The sequence below is a fragment of the Tursiops truncatus genome, chromosome 9 (assembly GCF_011762595.2).
Source record: "Tursiops truncatus isolate mTurTru1 chromosome 9, mTurTru1.mat.Y, whole genome shotgun sequence".
Classification (NCBI taxonomy): Eukaryota; Metazoa; Chordata; class Mammalia; order Artiodactyla; family Delphinidae; genus Tursiops; species Tursiops truncatus.
Window position 1 is genome coordinate 104,838,438 of NC_047042.1, and position 21,312 is coordinate 104,859,749.

Consider the following 21,312-nt stretch of genomic DNA (forward strand, 5'->3'; position numbering starts at 1 on the left):
TTCTAGAGCCTGCAAGCCACAACTACTGAAGCCTGCATGCCTAGAGCCCCTGCTCTGCAACAAGAGAAGCAACCTCAATGAGAAGCCCATGCACTGCAACAAACAGTAGACCCTGCTCGCCGCAACTAGAAAAAGCCCGCACACAGCAACGAAGACCCAACACAGCCAAAAATAAATAAAATAAATAAATTTATTTTTAAAAATGTAAATGGATTAAATGCTCCAACCAAAAGACACAGACTGGCTGAATGGATACAAAAACAAGACCCATATATATGCTGTCTACAAGAGACCCACTTCAGACCTAAGGGCACATACAGACTGAAAGTGAGGGGATGGAAAAAGATATTCCATGCAAATGGAAATCAAAAGAAAGCTAGAGTAGCAATACTCATATCAGATAAAATAGACTTTAAAATAAAGAATGTTACAAGAGACAAGGAAGGACACTACATAATGATCAAGGGATCAATCCAAGAGGAAGATATAACAACTGTAAATACTTATGCACCCAACATAGGAGCACCTCAATACATAAGGCAATGCTAACAGCCATAAAAGGGGGAATCAACAGTAACACAATAATAGTGGGGGACTTTAACACCCCACTTTCACCAATGGACAGATCATCCAAAATGAAAAACTATAAGAAAACACGAGCTCTAAATGAGACATTAAACAAGATGGACTTAATTGATATTTATAGGACATTCCATCCAAAAACAGAAGAATACACTTCCTTCTCAAGTGTTCATGGAACATTCTCCAGGACAGATTATATCTTGGGTCACAAATCAAGCCTTGGTAAACTTAAGAAAATTGAAATCGTATCAAGTATCTTTTCTGACCACAACACTGTAAGACTAGATATCAATTACCGGAAAAAAACTATAAAAAATACAAATACATGGAAGCTAAACAATACGCTACTAAATAACCAAGAGATCACTGAGGAAATCAAAGAAGAAATCAAAAAATACCTAGAAACAAATGACAATGAAAACACGACGACCCAAAACCTACGGGATGCAGCAAAAGCAGTTCTAAGAGGGAAGTTTATAGCAACACAATCCTACCTCAAGAAACAAGAAAAATCTCAAATAAACAGCCTAACCTTACACCTAAAGCAATTAGAGAAAGAACAACAAAAAACCCCCAAAGTTCCCAGAAGGAAAGAAATCTAAAGATCAGATCAGAAATAAATGAAAAAGAAATGAACGAAACAGTTGCAAAGATCAATAAAACTAAAAGCTGGTTCTTTGAGAAGATAAACAAAACTGATAAACCATTAGCCAGACTCATCAAGAAAAAAAGGAAGAAGACTCAAATCAACAGAATAAGAAATGAAAAAGAAGTAACAACTGACCCTGCAGAAATACAAAGGGTCATGAGAGATTACTACAAGGAACTCTATGCCAATAAAATGGGCAACCTGGAAGAAATGGAGAAATTCTTAGAAAAGCACAACCTTCCAAGACTGAACCAGGAAGAAATAGAAAATATAAACAGACTAATCACAAGCACTGAAATTGAAACTGTGATTGAAAATCTTCCAACAAACAAAAGTCAAGGATAGCTCCAGAAAGCGTCACAAGCGAATTCTATCAAACATTCAGAGAAAAGCTAACACCTATCCTTCTCAAACTCTTCCAAAATACAGCAGAGGGAGGAATATTCCCAAACTCATTCTACGAGGTCACCATCACTCTGATACCAAAACCAGACAAAGATGTCACAAAGAAAGAAAACTACAGGCCAATGTCACTGATGAACATAGATGCAAAAATCCTCAACAAAATACTAGCAAACAGAATCCAACAGCACATTAAAAGGATCATACACCATGATCAAGTGCGATTTCTCCCAGGGATGCAAGGATTCTTCAATATATGCAAATCAATCAATGTGATACACCATATTTACAAACTGAAGGATAAAAACCATATGATACTCTCAATAGATGCAGAAAAAACTTTGGACAAAATTCAACACCCATTTACGATAAAAACTCTCCAGAAAGTACGCATAGAGGGAACCTACCTCAACATAATAAAGGCCATATATGACAAACCCACAGCCAACATCGTTCTCAATGGTGCAAAACTGAAACCATTTCCTCTAAGATCAGGAACAAGACAAGGTTGCCCACTCTCACTGCTATTATTCAACATAGTTTTGGAAGTTTTAGCCACAGCAGTCAGAGAAGAAAAAGAAATAAAAGGAATACAAATTGGAAAAGAAGAAGTAAAACTGTCATTGTTTGCAGATGGCATGATACTATACATAGAGAATCCTAAAGATGCTACCAGAAAACTACTAGAGCTAATCAATGAATTTGGTAAAGTAGCACAATACAAAATTAATGCACAGAAATCTCTTGCATTCCTATACACTAATGATGAAAAATCTGAAAGAGAAATTAAGGAAACACCCCCATTTACCACTGCAACAAAAAGAATAAAATACCTAGGAATAAACCTACCTAAGGAGACAAAAGACCTGTATGCAGAAAACTATAAGACACTGATGAAAGAAATTAAAGATGATACAAACAGATGGAGAGATATACCATGTTCCTGGATTGGTAGAATCAACATTTTGATAATGACTATACTACCCAAAGCAATCTACAGATTCAATGCAATCCCTATCAAACTACCAAAGGCATTTTTCACAGAACTAGAACAAAAAATTTCACAATTTGTAGGGAAACACAAAAGACCCCGAATAGCCAAAGCAATCTTGAGAAAGAAAAACGGAGCTGGAGGAATCAGGCTCCCTGACTTCAGACTATACTACAAAGCTACAGTCATCAAGACAGTATGTTACTGGCACAAAAACAGAAACATAGATCAATGGAACAGGATAGAAATCCCAGAGATAAACCCACAAACATATGGTTACCTTATCTTTGATAAAGGAGGCAAGAACATACAATGGAGAAAGACAGCCTCTTCAATAAGTAGTGCTGGGAAAAGTGGACAGCTACATATAAAGAATGAAATTAGAACACTCCCTAACACCATACACAAAGATAAACTCAAAATGGATTAAAGACCTAAATATAAGGCCAGACACTATAAAACTCTTTTAGGAAAACATAGGCAGAACATGCTATGACATAAATCATAGCAAGATCCTTTTTGACCCACCTCCTAGAGAAATGGAAATAAAAACAAAAATAAACAAATGGGACCTAATGAAACTTCAAAGCTTTTGCACAGCAAAGGAAACCATAAACAAGACGAAACGACAACCCTCAGAATGGGAAAAAATATTTGCAAACGAAGCAACTGACAAAGGATTAATCTCCAAAACATACAAGCAGCTCATGCAGCTCAATATCAAAAAAACAAACAACCCAATCCAAAAATGGGCAGAAGACCTAAATAGACATTTCTCCAAAGAAGATATACAGACTGCCAACAAACCCATGAAAGGATGCTCAACATCACTAATCATTAGAGAAATGCAAATCAAAACTACAATGAGGTATCACCTCACACCAGTCAGAATGGCCATCATCAAAAATCTAGAAACAATAAATGCTGGAGAGGGTGTGGAGAAAAGGGAACACTCCTGCAGTGCTGGTGGGAATGTAAATTGTTACAGCCACTGTGGAGAACAGTATGGAGGTTCCTTAAAAAACTACAAATAGAACTACCATAGGACCCAGCAATCCCACTACTGGGCATATACCCTGAGAAAACCATAATTCAAAAAGAGTCATGTACCAGAATGTTCATTGCAGCTCTATTTACAATAGCCAGGACATGGAAGCAACCCAAGTGTCCCTTGACAGATGAATGGATAAAGAAGATGTGGCACATATATACAATGGAATATTACTCAGCCATAAAAAGAAACGTAATTGAGTTGTTTGTAGTGAGGTGGATGGACCTAGAGACTGTCATACAGAGTGAAGTAAGTCAGAAAGAGAAAAATAAATACCGTATGCTAACACATATATGGAATCTAAAAAGCAAACAAACAAAAAGGTTCTGAAGAACCTAGGGGCAGGACAGGAATAAAGACGCAGCCGTAGAGAATGGACCTGAGGACACGGAGAGGGGGAAGGGTAAGCTGGGACGAAGTGAGAGAGTGGCACGGACTTATATATACTACCAAATGTAAAATAGATAGCTAGTGGGAAGCAGCCGCATAGCACAGGGAGATCAGCTCGGTGCTTTGTGACCACCTAGAGGGCTGGGATAGGGAGGGTGGGAGGGAGACGCAAGAGGGAGGGGCTATGGGGATATATGTATACGAATAGCTGATTCACTTTGTTATACAGCAGAAACTAACACACCATCGTAAAGCAACTGTACTCCAATAAAGATGTTAAAAAAAAAAACAACACAAGACTGTGCTCCAAACCAGAGACGCCCCGCGGCAGGAGCACCCAGGAGGCCGGCCCGGAACCCTGCTCAGTTCTGCGACAGTCTAGTCACATCCGCGGGCGGCAGCCACTCCAAGGACGATCATGGGGGCAGGAAAAAGTCCTGATGTAGGTCTGTGAGCCAAGGTCAAACCGCAGACCTAGGGACGCCCCCGCCCACCCGTCGCCGCCCCACGGCGCCCATAGGGCCCAGGCCCAGCCTCCCACCCCCATCCCCGCACTCACAGAGGCCCCAGGGGAGCAGTGGGCAAAGGCCCCCCACAAAGCCACTGCGGGTGAGTGGAAGCTACAGTTTACAAACAGCCTCCTGGAAAGCAGCAGATGAAAATAAACTGTCCTGGCCAAGAGGTGCACAGCCTTCAGAGAGTTCGGGAAAGAAAGAAAAGCAATAAGCCATTAAAATACCACCTTCGGAGAAATAACTTATGGAAAGTGTAACCCGTGAAACCAACGTTCAAACACCAGCCTCAGTTCCACCACCTGCCGCCCCAACCTCGGGTAGAGAGTGAAGGAATACAATTGTGCAACAGTGCACTTCCTACCGCTCTTACACAAACATGCGCCCACTCATGCGTGTTGCCAGGTAACACCGTAAGACAAACAGCACCATCCCTGCCTCTGCAAAATCACCTGGAAGCCTGAGCTCCCCAGTGCAAACCTGCTGCCTACACATTCACCTGGGTGTAAGGGCCCAGGTGTGAGCGCCCAGGTGTGACAGCCCAGGTGTCCCAGCTGGTGGTTCTCCAGAACATGGGGGCAAAAGGCCACAGCAGTCTTGAGTCCTCTCATTCCACCAGTAATAAAACATGCTTATTTTGTTCTTAAAATAGGTTTTTGCTGCATTAAAACTGCACACAAACCACAAAGCCGGAAGGAAAGAGGGACAAGTTCACCCCAACCCCGGCTGGTTTCCAGCCTGCAGCTGCACGGGAGCACCGAGGCTCACAGGGTTCGAGCAGCGGAGAACAAGCCAGTGTCAATCAGCCCATCGATGATGAAAGCTCCCAACTACAGTGGGTGCTGTTTTCCCCCCCACGAAGCCTTTACCAAGCTCTCCAAGGTGCCCCGAAGGGCTCTCCACAGAGTCCCAGGGATCTCCTCTCAAGACATGGACGCCGAATGAACTGAACACGAGCAACAGGGCAACGCTAACCCTCCCGCTGCCTGCATCCCAGGCTTCCCCCAGCTGGTGGGCCTTGCTGGAGGGATACCTCACCCAGACGTGCCTGGAGGCTGTGTCCCTGCCTGTCCCGCGTGTCCAGTGCCTGGTGTGGACCCATAACCGCCCCAGGCCCTGGGCTCCGGGCAGGGACAGCTGTGCTGTGGTGGACGTCCTGGAGCTGCCGCTGCACTTCTGAGGGGGGCTCTGCCCATCCTTCGTCCTCACGGCCTGGCACGTCCGGGAGCTGCAGGGCCACTGCTCGGGCTGCCGCCACAGCCCCTGCCGGGACAGCCGGTCAGGAAAAACCACGGTCATGGATGTGCTTGACGCACAAGTTGTACCCCGTTTTCTTCACTTTGCATTATGTAAGCGAGTTACCAAGTAAGCGAAAACCTCTTTATAACCTCGTTTTTAATGTCTGCCTAGTGAGTATTTTCATGCGTTTTGAATAAATAACCACCTGAATGCCGTGAGAGGGAGTCACCTATGCCATGACCTGGTCCCCAGGGAAGCCCTAGTCACCCCTCCGGCTTTCTCTCTGTAGTTAAGTGTGCGTTGACAGCAGTTCAGTTGCTGAAGGCAAGGTTTCAAACGCAGTTATGGGTGGGGAGAGGGGCAAAGCCGGGCTCCCAAGTCAACTGTTGTGCAGGTTCTCCCCGGTGCCCACAAGGTAGGCATCACCCAACCCCCATTTCACAGAAAGGAAAACCGAGGCACAGTCAGTGTGAATAACCTGCCCAGGTTCTCACAGCTGGAAGGGATGGCGTGGGGATTAAATCAGGTCCATTTGGCCGAAGCCCACGGTTCCCCACTGTACTGTGTTGCCAAGAGTATCAGAGCCCAAAGCTACTTTTTTCTTTGACAAGACTGCGGAAGGAACACGAACTGCCTTTTCTACAGGGTAACTTGGAACTTAGACCCTTCCTCGGATCATATGAGTACGAGCCACAGGAAGGAAGCCCCTGGAGACCTGCCGTTTCCAGGCTGGGAACCGTTGGGGTGACAATGCGGGAGGAGCGGGGGCTCAAGCGGCCTGTGGGTGTCTCAGACCCCGAGGGTGTGGCGTGGGGCCTGAGCTCTGAGAGGGGCTTCTGCTCCGAGCCGACAAGTCCCGCTTCCAGCGCTGGCGCCTTCTGTGGCTCAGCCCGTGGGTGTGGCCTCTTGACGCCCGTCTGCCCTGAGCGTGCAGAGTGGGAACCGGTGCGCGGTCTCTGCTGACCCAGCAGCACGTCTCTGGGAAGGCGACCAGCGAGCCACACCCCTGAGCTCTGGCCAGGACGGTGAGGGCCAGCGTGGCAGAGCCGGCTGTCCCGGCAGGGGCTGTGGCGGGCAGCCTGAGCAGTGGCCCTGCAGCTCCCGGACGTGCCAGGCCGTGAGGACGAAGGATGGGCAGAGCCCCCCTCAGAAGTGCAGCGGCAGCTCCAGGACGTCCACCACAGCACAGCTGTCCCTGCCCGGAGCCCAGGGCCTGGGGCGGTTATGGGTCCACACCAGGCACTGGACACGCGGGACAGGCAGGGACACACAGGAGAGAAGGGATAGCAAATCTTAATACAGGGGCTACACTTGGTAGTATCACTTTTCTCTTCTTCATTCTTTACAGAAGGTCTAAATTTTCCACCATGATCCCGTGTTATTTTTATTTCAGAAAAATACTTCAAAAATGAATAATCAAAAAGGCCAAGCCTGAGGTAAGATGAACAGGGAAAATAAGATTTCAGTTGACACTCACAAGGCTGGGATCTTCTAAAGCAACTACACACCCAGCCCAGCCCCCAATCGACTTTTGTTGTGGTTGTGGTGACGCAGTGCCCGAAGTTTCACTGATCCAATCAATTAAAATAATAAGTTTGACAACATGAAAATTAAGACAGGAAGGTCTGAAATGCTCTTTAAGGTTTGCTGGAGATCTTCACTCTGGCTCAGGGTCCAGATAAGGATGGGTAAACAAGCTTGCCGGGTGAAACTGAAGATTTTAGATTTGAGGACGTTGATGACACTGTCCGGAAAAACAATAAGAAGAAACTAAATAAGTGAGCCTGCCTGGATGACGTCTGTTTTCTGCACCAGGTACGTATGAGAGCAGCTGGGCAGTTGACTCGGCGTGGGCTTCCAGCTCCACCGCCAACTGAGCCGGAACTTGGAACTGAGCCAGGCCTCAGGGAGGTCTACCAGTCAGGGAGCAGATAAGACAGCCGAGCTGCCGACAGCGCGGCTGTGTCCCCCAAATTCACGTTGAAAGCCTAGTGCCCCAGGTGATCACGGTCAGGAGGTGGGGACGGGGTCCTGAGGGGGCGCCTCGTGGTGGGACTGGGGCCCCGCAGCTTGCCTCTTCCTCCCTCTCCATCACGTGAGGGCACAGCGAGAAGGCGGCTGTCTGCAAGCCAGGAAGAGACCTCTCACCAGATGAGATCTGCAGCACCTGCACCCTGACCTTGGACTTCCAGCCTCCAGAACGATGAGCAACGTCTGCTGTTTAAGCCGCCCAGTCCATGGTATTCTGTTACGGAAGCCCAGAGGGACTAAGACAGATGGCCCGGCCACATCAGGGTCACGTGGAGAGGGTTTAATAGAGGGACCACTTAAAAGGGTGTGTGGAGGACGCAAGGAACCGCTGGGGCTCCGCGGGAGGTCCCGGTCAGCGTCCAAGGCCCCAGAAGATGGAGACGCTGGGGGAGGGGCGGGGACCTGCAGCCCCAGGACAGGGCCAACTGGGAGGGGGTCCGAGGAAGGAAGCCCAGACACCCCTGCTCCTTCTCAGTGCCTGCTGGGCTCCCATTGCCAGTGGACCAGGGCCACTAGCCAGGGGGCTGCCAGGACGCCAGACCAGCCTGTGGCTCGAGCAGGATGGGGAGAGCAGACAGCACCCCTGGAAAGACAGAGACCACAGGCCACGTCCCGCCAGCAAAGCGACCAGCCTGCTCTGGGCCCCTCTGCTGAACTCTGTTTCTTGCATAAAAATCTGAATATTGGGCTACGTTACCCTTATACCAACAGTTTCGCCTGACAGCACTCTCAGTTTAAGTCCTTATTTAGCTCTCTGATGAATGACGGTCTCTTCTTCATTTCTGTTTATGAATGTTCTCTCCCTTGTTACATTTCCTAGTTTCACCTGGACCTCATAAATTTAATTTGTTGTTTCAAATTCTAGTGGCAGAACAGCTTTTCAAAATGCTGAAAAGCCGTCATTTTAGAGCTGGTGAGGGAAAATAATCGGTTTTGCTCATAATTTATTTCTTCTAGCTTTGGAAGCAAAACTCTGGCTTTCCAAGAGCTGCAATGAGTAAAAACGCCAGGGAATTTCATATTCCCCCTGGGGCGATGGAGAAGTCTGTTTTGGACAGAGACTAAACACCACAGTGCAGGCAGCTCCGCACCAGCGGCAGTTTTTTAGGAAAAGCCCCGTTAAGTTGCTTTCTTTTCATGCTTCACAAAGCACACGGCCAGGACTGTGAACCGCATCTCATTTTGATACTGTCTTTAAGGGTCTTCTTTTGTTTACCAAGTAAGTGATGAGCGCAATTATAAACACTGATTTTCAGTGGTTTCCCTCCTAGCCACTCATCGTTCCTGTGCTGAAGTCGTCCTGTGGAATCCCACTAATGGACACCTCGCATCTGTGTCTGACTGTCCTGTGTGTTCCACACCAAGCAGGGCATGACTTCGAGTTCCCGGAGGACAAGAGCGACCTGCCAGGCTCGTGATGCGCAGGTGTCCAGGAGCCCAGCACGGCTCACGCATATTTGCTTCAGTTAATAGATGGGATTGATTCCCTAAGCTCTGCAGTGCTCCCTGGAATCCCATAGGAGGATCTCGCCGTTCCCTAAGCAGTGAAGACGAGAGCAGGCCCTCTGCTGCTCTGAACCTTCCGGACATGCCTGTGTCCACTGCATGGTTCAAAAGGAGGACACCAGGCAGAAAGGCCAGGCTGGGCCTGGGAAGAATGGCTGCTGGCATTTGTGAGCACTGACCACGTGTGGGCACTGGGTCCAGTGCTTTACCTCATCATCTCGTAATTCAAACAATTACATGAATTTCTACTCAATTCAGCACTGAGTACTCAATGGGAGCATTCTACTCCCATTTTAGAGGTGAGCAAACAGAGGGGGCGGCAGGCTGGGTGCCCTGCATCCTTAGGTCTCACTCCCAAACCTAGGCCCACCCCTGCAGGCCAGTCTCTCCAAACCCAGTGGGGTGATCACCCTTCTCCTTCCCAAAGCTCTGCAGGGAACTAAATTACAGATTCAGAAATGTCCCAAGGAAAATAGTGCTTCTGGCTGTTAGCTGTAGTTCTCCATAGTTAGACACTGCAAAGACCTACACTGGTAACGAGCTAGTAAACCGGCACATTTTCCCATGAACTATTTCTCCAAATTGCATCTAAAAATATGACTATGAATTCAAATGAGCCTGAGAATCTTGCGAAATTTATACTCAAATGCACTGAAGTGTGGACTCAACTATTTATCTTATTCACATTTTCAGTGCTTTTAGCCACAACTAATAGTAATATTGGTGCGCATTTAATTAACATAGATTTACCCCGCAAACTGGCAAGGGGGTTGCTTTAAACACCCTTGGAGGTGCTCCTTTAAAAGCAAGTGTTTCGGGCTTCCCTGGTGGCGCAGTCGTTAAGAATCCGCCTGCCAGTGCAGGAGACACGGGTGCGAGCCCTGGTCCAGGAAGATCCCACGTGCCGCGGAGCACCTTAGCCCGGCGTCACAACTGCTGAGCCTGCGCTCTAGAGCCCGCGAGCCACAACTACTGAGTCCACGTGCCACAACTACTGAAGCCTGCGCGCCTAGAGCCCATGCTCCGCAGCAAGAGAAGCCACCGCAATGAGAAGCCCGCGCACCACAATGAAGAGTAGCCCTCGCTCGCCGCAACTAGAGGAAGCCCGCACGCAGCAACGAAGACCCAACGCAGCCAGAAATAAATAAATAAATAAATAAATTTTTTTTAAGTGTATGGGTTAAGAAAAAAAGTCCTATTTCACTCTCATACGCTAATTACTCAAAGGCTCTAAAAACAAAACAAAACAAAAAAGCAAGTGTTTAATTGCCACAGAGATGTACGTGTGAGCAGCTCAGCGCCACACGTGGGAGCCCTGAGCCTGGCTGACCCGCTCCCGTCTCCCCGCGGCCTCAGTGCAGACTCCTGGGTGAGTCTACAGAGCTCGCCCTGACTGAGGACCCGGGAAGGCACTCAGCTCCAACCTCTGGGTCAGGGAAGAGAAGGCATCTCCAAGGGCCGCCCCTGGGGCGGGGGGACGCACAGCCGTGATGTGTGACTGGAGAGAACGGCGCCTCCGGTGCCGGGTCAGGGCAGCGCCTTCTCCATCTGGGCGGGGCCCCTCTGTCTGCACCATCTGTGCCTGCACCTGCAGTGCCCACACCTGCAGTGCCCGCCGCTGGGCCACAGGCTGGGGTAAATCTGACGAAGCCTGGTGTGGCAGGACCGCAGCCTGCGTGTAGCTGTGCGCATGGGCACTCCACCCCCGCTGCAGCTGCACTTCGTCCGGCTGGCCGGGGCGCGCCCTGGTCCGCATTTCCACGCTGGCCCTTCACACTGTGGGGTCCACTTCAGCGTCACCTGCTGTCTCCCTGCAGAGGGCCTCAGACTCCTAAGTCACTGACATCACCCTCAAACAGAAGACTCAGCCTGGAGCTCAGGCTACCAGCCAAGTGTCCCCGGGGCTGCGAAGGCACCTGGCTCCCTGCCTGAGTCTACGACACAAGGCACGTCCGCAGGTGGGGCCTCGTGGGTGAGGAGCTGGCTGCACGCCCCCTCCATCATCCGGGGAACAGGGCTTGCGAGCGCTGGGATTTCTAAGGAGGGCGCCCCTCCCCCGCGCGCCTGAGGAGGGCTGGCAAGTGCAGGGCTCGGGGACATCCGGCACAGCGCCCTCCCTTCTCCAGGATGGAGGCAGCACAGACCCTGGGACTTCGGGGCAGTGACGTGGTGGCCCCAGGCCTCCCTGTGCACCCTGGGGGTGCCCAAACACCTACCCACCACTGGTGCCTCTTCCACCCTTAAAATCTCACGAGTTTTTCCTTCCATTCAGATCAACCAAACAAGTTATCATGTGCCCGCATCTATCTACAGGGTTACACCTTCAGTTATGGCCATCTGACATCTAGTGATAATGTGTCACATTTATCAAGTATTTCCCTTTTTTTGGGCTGCGTTGGGTCTTCGTTGCTGCACGCGGGCTTTCTCTAGTTGCGGCGAGCAGGGGCTACTCATCGTTGCAGTGTGCGGGCTTCTTATTGTGGTGGCTTCTCTTGTCGCGTAAGGCACACGGGCTTCAGTAGTTGTGGCTCATGGGCTCTAGAGCGCAGGTTCAGTAACTGTGGTGCACGGGCTTAGTTGCTCCGCGGCACGTGGGATCTTCCCGGACCAGGGCTCGAACCCCTGTCCCCCGTATTGGCAGGCAGATTCTTAACCACTGCTCCACCAGGGAAGTCCCTATCAAGTATTTCTTGAGTTCCAACCACAGAGTGCTTTCCATAAATGACCTCATTTAACCCTCACAACAACCAGCAAGACAGAAGTCCCCATTTCACAGATGGGGAAACTGAGGCTCTGAGAGGTTCAATGATCTGTCTGAGGCTGCACAGCCAATAATCGGTGCGGGGACTGGAGTCCAGGTCTGATCCTGGCTGTATGGTCACAAAATACCCGAGTAAACCGCACCGTCAGAGTGCCCGGCACTACGGTACTTCATATGCCAGCCTCTCCTCTGCAAGATGGAGGGCAGAGCTTTGTTATAAATGTCGAAGGGACATTCGTGGGCTCCTGTAGGGCTTTCCGCCACCATGTGCCACCTGAAGTGCCCACAGCCTCAGCTGGTGCTTGGTGGGCAGCACCGTCCTGAGAGCCAGGACTGCAACAGCAGGCAACCCACCGGGCTTGACCTGCCCAGGAGCACTGCAAGCATAATTTGTTTTCTAAAATTCAAGTCCAAACACCAGCAGAGCAGCAGTTACTCACTCAGTCCTGCCCAGTCCTGCCCCAATGCTTCTCCCCAGGGCCGGGTGCCCCCTCCTTCCGTCCCGCTGTGTGACACAAGCGTCGCTGGCACAAACGGGGTGTTGGGCCCCCAAACCAGGTGAGCTCACACACAGAACGTCATCAAGACAGAAAACCTGCTACGGTTTCCAGAGTAAGACTCAGACTGCATAGCCACCTGGCTGCCACTTCACAAGCTCTCTGCAAAATCGGGCTATAATTCTACCAAGTTGTGAACAGTAGTTAATTTTTTTTAAGGTTTAGCTAAGTGAATTGAAGAAAATCGAAACGCTTGCTAAAGCTTGCCACAGCTGAGAATGAAAAAGGGCTGCGGTGCTACAAAAGGAGACTGCGTTGGAAGGGGGAGGGGGCCAACTTGGAGAAACTGAAAGAAAGACAGAAGAACACAAAGAAAGAGCCAGGCTTCACTCCCACACGGCATTTGCACAGAATTTAGGATTGTTGCTAAGGTGTGGTCTGTTAGATTGGTTTATGAAGCAAACTGGCCTCACCTACTTGAAACCACAAACACTGCTTGAGTACAAGCATGCACTTGCAAACTACCAATTAATATGCTAATTACTAACATTTATATATATATACATGTTATATATACATACGTGTATATAGATACATAAAGCAAGGTCCCTAAGGAAGAAGAGGAGACCAAAAATATGTGTCTGGCTTTAGCTACATTCTTTAAAAAATAAAACTGGACATGTTTTCTAGATCTTTCATCAGTCCCAAGAAACCAGCTCCCTTATTTCTGTTACTTCATCCTGACTTCTCTGGGGCACTTTTCTGGGCACACACACACTCGCCGGTGGGTGGTCCTCTGGCTCTGCGAGTGAGCGTGGCTCTCGGGCGAGGACAGACCAGAGCAGGCAGCAGCCAGCTGCCCACGGCCGCTTTCCGGCGCAGCCGGGGAGGAACGGCAGTGCCAGCCCCGCCGCCCTTCAGCTCCATGCTAAACGCCACAACCTCACTCTGTCAGAAAGCCTGCAAGCCGCCTTCTTCTTCTTCAGATATTAATGATGGAAATCTCTACAATCACGTTTTATGAAACGCTAATACTCGCTGTCGACGGATCTGCGCCTTCGGGTTCTGTGTGTAGAGAAGGGCTCCTTCCTGATTTATCGAGGCTTTGCTCTGAAGCCTCCAGGAACAGGGGAGCCGGGCCCTCGCGGCAGATACAAGCTCGCCGATCCCCGAGCTCTGAAGGTCACTGCTGGGCAGGCACTGCCGGGAGGCGACCCACGGCGGGTAAGCCAGGGCCTCCGCGGCCCCTGCGCGCTCCCAGGACAGTAAGCATGCTTTCCCTGTGAACGCTTTCATCAAATTTCGTTTGAAGAAAAGATTCTCCCACTTTAAAAATACTGGTCTGTTCAATCCATTCACTTTTCAAACAGGAAAACTGAGACCCAGGGAGCTGAGGGAATAGCTGCTGTCGGCCACTGGTCACAGCAGAGCCGAGCAGGGAAGGTGGGAGCCCTGCTGTCGGCCTCACCGGGCACAGCCCGCTGCACCCTCGCAGCCCGCGGAGGTCGCTCGGGAAGGTGGGCGGAGCCAGAGCAAAGCCACTCCATCTATCCCTCTCATCACTGTTTCGGTTTCATAAAACCCTCAGAAAGGTCAGCATGCCACAAACAGCTCGATTTCTTTTTTTGTATCTTATTTCCCTTCTTATGATAACTAAAATCACCCTGGTATGTGATGGAAAAACAGGATTGAGGGTAACTGCATCATCTTAAAAAAAAAAAAAAAACTCCTGCCAAGATGGCCGAACATCTGAAATTATAATATTTGCACTTTGGCACGTGCAGATACAAACACGATCTTACATTTAATCCAGCATTATCCAAAACCACACTTCACTTCTGTGTGAGGCCTAATTGCAAACGCAGTGAGCGCCAGGAAATACTTAACACAAACCAGCATCCGGGGCCCTGCACACGGGCCTGAGCCCCAGCCCGCCTTGCCTTGTGATTGTGGGGCTGAGCGCTGCCACAGGGGGAGGGGACAACCCCTCCCAGGCTGACCCTGTATGTGACCTCAGAGCGTCCGTCAGAAGAAAGCATTTGGATACCCTGCAGGGTAGACCTCTGGTGTCCTTCACCCAGTCCTTAACTTGAAGAGGCAATTTTAGTTCCTAGCTAACAGCTTCCCAGTCCTTTGCCAAAAGTGCAGCCAGGACCGTGGCTGGTGTGTCTGGAGCCCTACCCACCTCCAACCTCCACAAGTCGGGGGAGCCCTCTCCCCTCCCCTGAGGGGCGCTCCTCGGCGGGCTCCGCGCCCACTGCCGGGGCTCCGCGCCCCAAGACTCGGGGAGGCGTGTGGGGGCCGTGGCTGTGTCGTCATAGACCGAGGGGCTTTCTGTGAGCCTGGCACACAAAGGGTGGGGCTGTGCGGAGATGCGACCCTGGGGGGCTCCGCCTTCCCCCACAAACCCACCCAGAGCAATCACCAAGCCCAGACGAGCGCCATGCGAAGCGTTCAGAGCCCTCCCGCGCAGCTCAGTGTGTCACGGTCAGAAAGTCGTTTCCACCTGAGACACCTGGCTGTCGTCTGTCACTGCTGGAGCCAGCAGCCTCATTATCCAGTCGGCTTTGGGAATTTGATGGTTTCCTCTTTTTCTAAGATTTTACTTAACATGTTTTTTTAACTTATCTTATCACCAACCCTTTAAAAAAGCAAATAGGAATAGTTTAACTCCCCAAATCTCAGTACCTAACCCTCTACCCAGCTGAGTAACATCGAGGGGCAGTTAGACATGTAAAAACATCTGGCTTTTTGGGGAACCACCATCCTGTCTCCTGCCTGGCCTGTGTCACATCACGGGGACCCGCATGAGAATGCTTCCAGAAGGTGCTCGGAGCAGGCGGTGCCCGCACCGTTCCACTGCCGGCCTTCCCGGGCTCCTGGCAACACCGAGGCAACGCCAGGTGGAGCCAACGAAGGTCCGAAGAGGGGGCGGGTGGGGTGCAGCCACTGGCCACGTCGGTGCTTCCACCAAACTCTGCCCTCCAGAATAACCGCTCAGAACACACGCAAAGCCCAGAAAACCTCTCGCTCCCACAGAAACCCTCCTTCCAAGTCAAATTCACATGTCTTTTCCTCCTCTTCCCTACACCCTTCCCAGGACTGACACGGTCACCTTCCGTCCCAGAGAGGCGTCTGTGGGGCCTCAAATTAGTGCCCTCTCGAAACATCGCCAGGGGACTGCTTCCTGAGCCTTTGCACCAGCCACTGGAGTGGTGCAGACGCAACACAAGACCCCCTGAGGGGAAGCAAGGAGCCGCGGTCAAGGAGCCCACGACCAGTGGACTGTCCGCCGCTCCCGGCTGCTGTCCCCTCCGGATCTCATCACGCCCCCTTTTCCTTTAAGACCCTCAGGTTTTACAAGACATAATTCAGCAGTAATAACAGCTGGAGACCAAGCCTGGTCAGACGCCCACACACACCTGTGCCAGGCCGGCTCTGCTCGACGCAGGAGCGGGACGGTGATGCTGGACCTGGCCCTCTGGCGTCCTCTCTGCCCTTCTCTGTGCGGTTGGACGCACTTCTCCCACTCAGGGCCCAGCTCTGACCTGAGGTCACTTCAGTGAACTTTCCCACGAGAAGCTCAAAGGTGATTCCCACGCCCGGGGCGGGGCCTTTGCCAAGACAAAGGTGCACATTCAATTTCTTTGCGACGCTTCCTTTGATCGGCAAATATAAATCGCGTCATCTGATGAGTTTTTGTTTTTGCTTTGTCTGCCAGGAAGCTCAGCACTCACTTTAGTATTAAGACATAACTGTGTCACCTCTGTTAGCAAAGCATTTACATTTTAATTGGAACATCTGCACTCTGGGCCTTTGCCAAAACGTTTGACCCCGAGCAGCTGGCAACTGAGCTCCAGCTGACCAGCTTGCTGAGTGACAGGCCGGTGATAAATTTAGCCTGCTGAGTGCCATCAGTGCTCGATGTTACTCCACGTTATTTCATTCACTCCTCCCGGCCCTATGGGGTAGGCACTGCACTGCCCGTTTTATATTTGAGGAAACTGACTCAGAAATGTAGACTTCCAAGGCACATGTCAGCCACTCACTCTCACAGGAATTCCTGGTGCTACCGGAACATCCAGTAGATCAGAAGATACAAGCCTGAGCTCCTCACCAACACCCAGGGAGAGCCCACAACAAACTGGACAGCAACACGGCCAGAGGCTCAGGCCAGCCTGTGTCATGTTCTAGGGGGACTCTGAGACGCCAGCAGGGCACAGTGACAAGAAATGAGGAATCTGGGGACTGGGTGTGCCCTCCTGGAGCGAGAAAGCAAAAGGGAGTCTCGGCCATTGACTGCACCCTCTTGGGTGAGAGGCACAGAGGACCCGGCTTCAGTTCCACATACAGAGAACATTCCAGCATCTTGAGATTCCCACCTGCATCGGAGATGAGGGTTCCTGAAGCACAAGCTTTGAGCACAGCTTTGGACCTTTTAACAAATCGCCGCGAGCAACACGTAAAGACCCCTGGAGGAGTCCAGCTGGCTGCCCTCCAGCGTCACTCTCTGAAAGCACATGCTCGCTGGACAGAGGCAGCCTCTGTCCCCGGAGAACTGAATTATCTCTGAGGTGCTCAGAGGGCCAATGCGGAGGAAGGAGACAGGCCAGAATGACCTTGCATGGAAGCCCCAGCTGTCACCCCCCACCAGTGCCCCCCTGTGCCAGCAGCCGGGAGGGCGTGGGCTTGATCAGCGCTCCTGTGTGTCTCCCACCGTCGCGGCCACTTGGTCACACCATCACTCCCCAGGACGCGTGCGTGGGGGGCAGTCACTGGCTGAGCGGGAAAGCGGCCCAGGCGTGTCCAGAGCCCTCCTCCCCCAGGGCAAGGCCACCAAGCAAGTGCAGGCGGGCAGGCCGCTAAGCAGGCCGGAAACGCACAGAACCGCCTGCTCTCCCCGCCGCGAACCTCAGAGTCCCCCGTCCTGCTCACCGCACAGCAGACACCCCACGGCATTCACCTCTGTGCAGGCAAAGGTGACTTTCTTCTTATTGGTTTATTTTTGCTTCCTTTTCTGGAAGACCCAAGCCCCTCAGAGCGGTCTTCTAATGGGTCAGACAGCAGATTCACCTTGGAAATGGAGGACCCTTAATGCAGAGTTCTGGGAACACTGAGTTCACCCCAGCGCTGCACCCTAACGTCCTCTGTCCACCTCCAGAGCCGTCAACCGTAAGTCTACCCACAGCCCTGCCCCGTCCACAGCGCTTTGCAGACACTTGTCAAGGGCTGTGCTTGGCTCCATGCACCGTCTGCAGCAATAAACGTAAAGGCTAATCGACCCCCTGGGAAAGCCACGGTCCCTGAAAAAAAATGTCCGTTTACCTCGTGTGTGCTCTCGGAAGGGAGAGACCCACAACCAACACTTGTCGCTCCTCCCCCAGGAGTTTTCTCTGTGGATCCAATTCCTCCGTAAATAATGCAAGGCAGCAGATTCCCAAAGGCCGGCAGATCTACAGACTCCAAGGGAAGGAAACCCAGAGCGCACAAAACCCCGGCCTGGTATCAGTTACGACAACAGCGCTGAGCCAAACTTAAGACCGGGAGGAGCCGGGCGGCCCGTCCCTGCCCAGCGCCCGCAGATAAAGCCCTGCTTGGACGCCCGCCGCACAGGCCAGGAGGATGGCCCGCCACTACTCATCCAGGTCCACATGGAGCCCACTGGCTACTGGGATTCGATGAGAACATGGGCGATGGTGGGGATTAAAAAGGAGGCTGTCGTTGCTCTGCCCTAGACACGGCAGCTCCCACTCCTGCCCCTCTGCACCCGGGGTCCCCCCCAGAGGCCCCCGTGGCACCAGGTGACCCTGACCCCAGGTCCCACGCCACCCCCCAGCAAGGGTGCCGCCCTGCCTCTCGGGCCCTGCGTGGCCTCTGGCAGGTGCCGTGACTTCCCCTGGGTTTGTTCCCCGGATGCTGTTGTCAAGGAAGTGCTAAACGAAACAGTGGACCTTTGAAGCCCCCTAACAGACCTGGCCTTGGAGCAAGTGGACAAAGCCATGGGGCCTGGCCATACCACGCAGTGCCGCCCAATCGCAGTGAGACCACTGGTGATGGCGTCTCTCGCTCCCAGAAGCACCCCGCCCTGAAGGCCTCAAGTGCAGCTGCCCAGCTCCCGCTCAGTGCTTCCCTTCATCCACGTCAGGAAGGCTCACTGACACCTGCCAGTAAAATCCCCGCACACGTAGGTGTTCCACGAACGGGAGCTGAATGGTGAAAGGCCCAGGTCTGCGGGTCAGGAGCCCTGGGTTTTAGTTTTACTAAATCCCCCCCTTGTAAACTTGACCAAGTCAATACATCTCAAAAATTCAGAACGATTATGAGGCTCAGGGCACGTGTCCAACTTTGTCACAGTTCCCTGAAGCCAGAACTCTGCAATGTTCCAAAAGGAACAACGCAACAGCTCTGATGAACACTTCAGGGTATTTTTCAAAATCACAGATTTGCAACACCTACTGCTATAGAAAAGCAAAGCGCCTCAGGTCTGAGAGATAATGAGCCCCTGACAGCTGTTTGGGGAGGGGCTCTCAGCCCTTCCTTTGTGAGATGGGGAAACGTCTGCTTCAGCTGACCGAGGGCAACCTCCAATATCTGCGTGTTTTACTTGAGCACACCAGGCTTTTTAAAGAAAAGACCAAGTGGTCCAGCAAGTTTTAGTGTTATTTCATTTCTCTCTTTTAAAGCAAACTTTCTCCTGATCCCCAAGCAACATGGGGTTCCTTGCTTAGCCCAGTGCTTCAACGGTGATTCAGACCTCACTTTCTAAGCGTGGCCCCAGAGGGTCCAAACCTGCAGCCACATTCTAACACCATCCCCGGTGACTCAATAACGTCTCAGTTTGAGCACCTATTTTAGACAACACGCTGCTCACGAGGCAGATATCCCCGGGGCGAACATGCCACGCCTGAAACCACACTGGTTTCCCCGTTGCGCATGCTTGGCCCGAATGCCACGGTTTGGGTGAGTGTGGTCACTGATAGAGGAGCCTGGAGGACGCCCGCAGACGGAAGTCTCCACAGACACATTTCAACAGGGTGAGACCTGCGACCGCAAATCTAGTGCCAAGGGCGTCAGCAGAGAGGCCGACGGACACGAGTCTTCTAAGGGGCTCGCGTGACCTCCAGCCCCCGTCCTCTGAGGTGGGGACAGGGGCGTAGAGCCTGGCTCCACCTTCCCTTCGCACGAGAAGTGATCGTGAAATTGACCACAGCAGCAAACAAAATCTGAGTCAACACAGTCACACCCAGGGCCTGTCTGCATTAGGACACCCCCTCCACCTCCCACAGACAAAGCCAGCGTTAGGGTAAAGTCTCCCTATAAACAGTCGTTTAGCGCTGACAGCAGCACCTCCAATCCTCCCCACACGTGCTGGCACTCGCGCGGGAGGCCTGAGGAAGGACAGTGTGCTGACAGACACCGTGAGAGGGAAGCTCTTCAGCTACCACCGGCTCAATAACTCACGAAGCGCGTCTTCTGTTGTACCGCCAACCCCACCGGTCACACGGGGCTGGAAGGCCTGCAGCAGGAATCCAGGATCGACGCCGTGATGAGCGCTGCAGAGGGCCCGTGCCAGAACGTGATGGGACCCAGCTCAAAACCACATATGTGGATGGAGCAGATTAACTAAACACCAAACCAAAGACATAAAAAGCCTTCTTTATACTGAGTACCATGTCCTGCAAAAGCACAGGATCTCTCCCTGATCTGTCTCAGCATCAGTGGATGGCAGAGGCTGGCGAGACCAAGCAGGACCCTGAGGGGCCTTCCTGGGGACAGACCACCGCCCTTGTGTCCCCCACCTTGTTTATAAAAAAGGTTTAGCCACCTAGGCCCTCCCCAAGTTCCAAAGAGCAAATTTAATCAGAAAAATGAGGAAGTGCAGAGACAAAGAAAAACAGTCAAGCAAGACAAAATAAGAGTTTAGCCATAAAACAAAGTCGAGGACCTTCAGTTCCTTCCCAAGGGCTATAGATAATGTCCTGAGCCATGTCCTTGAGCTGTTTTGCAGATACAGAAACTCCCACCAGGTGGAAGAAGTTAACTGCTGACCACCAGCCCACAGACCCCAGACCAGTTAGAACCAGAGGGTTGATGACTGAGATTCCCAAAACACCAACCAATCAGAGAACTGTGCACGAGCTGATCACATACCCTGTGACCCTCTCTCTTACCTTGTCTTTAAAAGCCCTCCCTGAAAGCCAGCAGGGAGTTTGGGTCTTCTGAGCACGAGCTGCCTGTTCTCCATGCTTGGCCCTGCAGTAAACACTGTATTTCCCTTCACTACAACCTCACGTCAGTAGACTGGCTTTGCTGCGCGTCTGGTGAGCGGACACAAGCTTGGTTTGGAAACACTGGTAGCTCGGTATTTCCCACAGCCGTTGTTCCCTGGGGCAGGGAGCGGTCCTCCTGGCTGCAGAGGAATTGCCCACCACGGCCAAACCCTCACGCACAGAGCGCCCCCTCTGCCTCACGCAGGCAAGGAAGAAGGCGCCCCCAGCGTGGCGTGACCCAAGAGCTGAAATCCCTGCCACCAAGGCACAACTGCAAACTCACAGCTAAAGTCCTGGGGGCAGCGGCGGGGGGCGGCAGCCTGAAGTGGCCTCTTGGAAAAGGCAGAATCACTGACTGATCATCCAGCATTAACTATTCACCAATGCCCTTTTCTTGAAGTTCGACACAGGAAGGATTCAAACATGACAGA

General features: G+C 51.5%; 1 protein-coding gene across 5 annotated transcripts in view; it reads right to left on the reverse strand.

The window, feature by feature from the left end:
- The window catches only part of PTPRN2 (protein tyrosine phosphatase receptor type N2), a 689,600-nt gene that overhangs the window by 643,119 nt on the left and 25,169 nt on the right, over nt 1-21,312 (reverse strand). The window contains exon 1 of one of the 5 annotated variants that reach the window (XM_033863564.2): nt 20,783-21,157. The exons of the other annotated variants lie outside the window; for them this stretch is intronic. The gene's annotated coding sequence lies outside the window, so the exon portion shown is untranslated. Of the gene's footprint in view, nt 1-20,782; nt 21,158-21,312 lie in introns of those variants that run through there. 5 annotated transcript variants of the gene reach the window in all.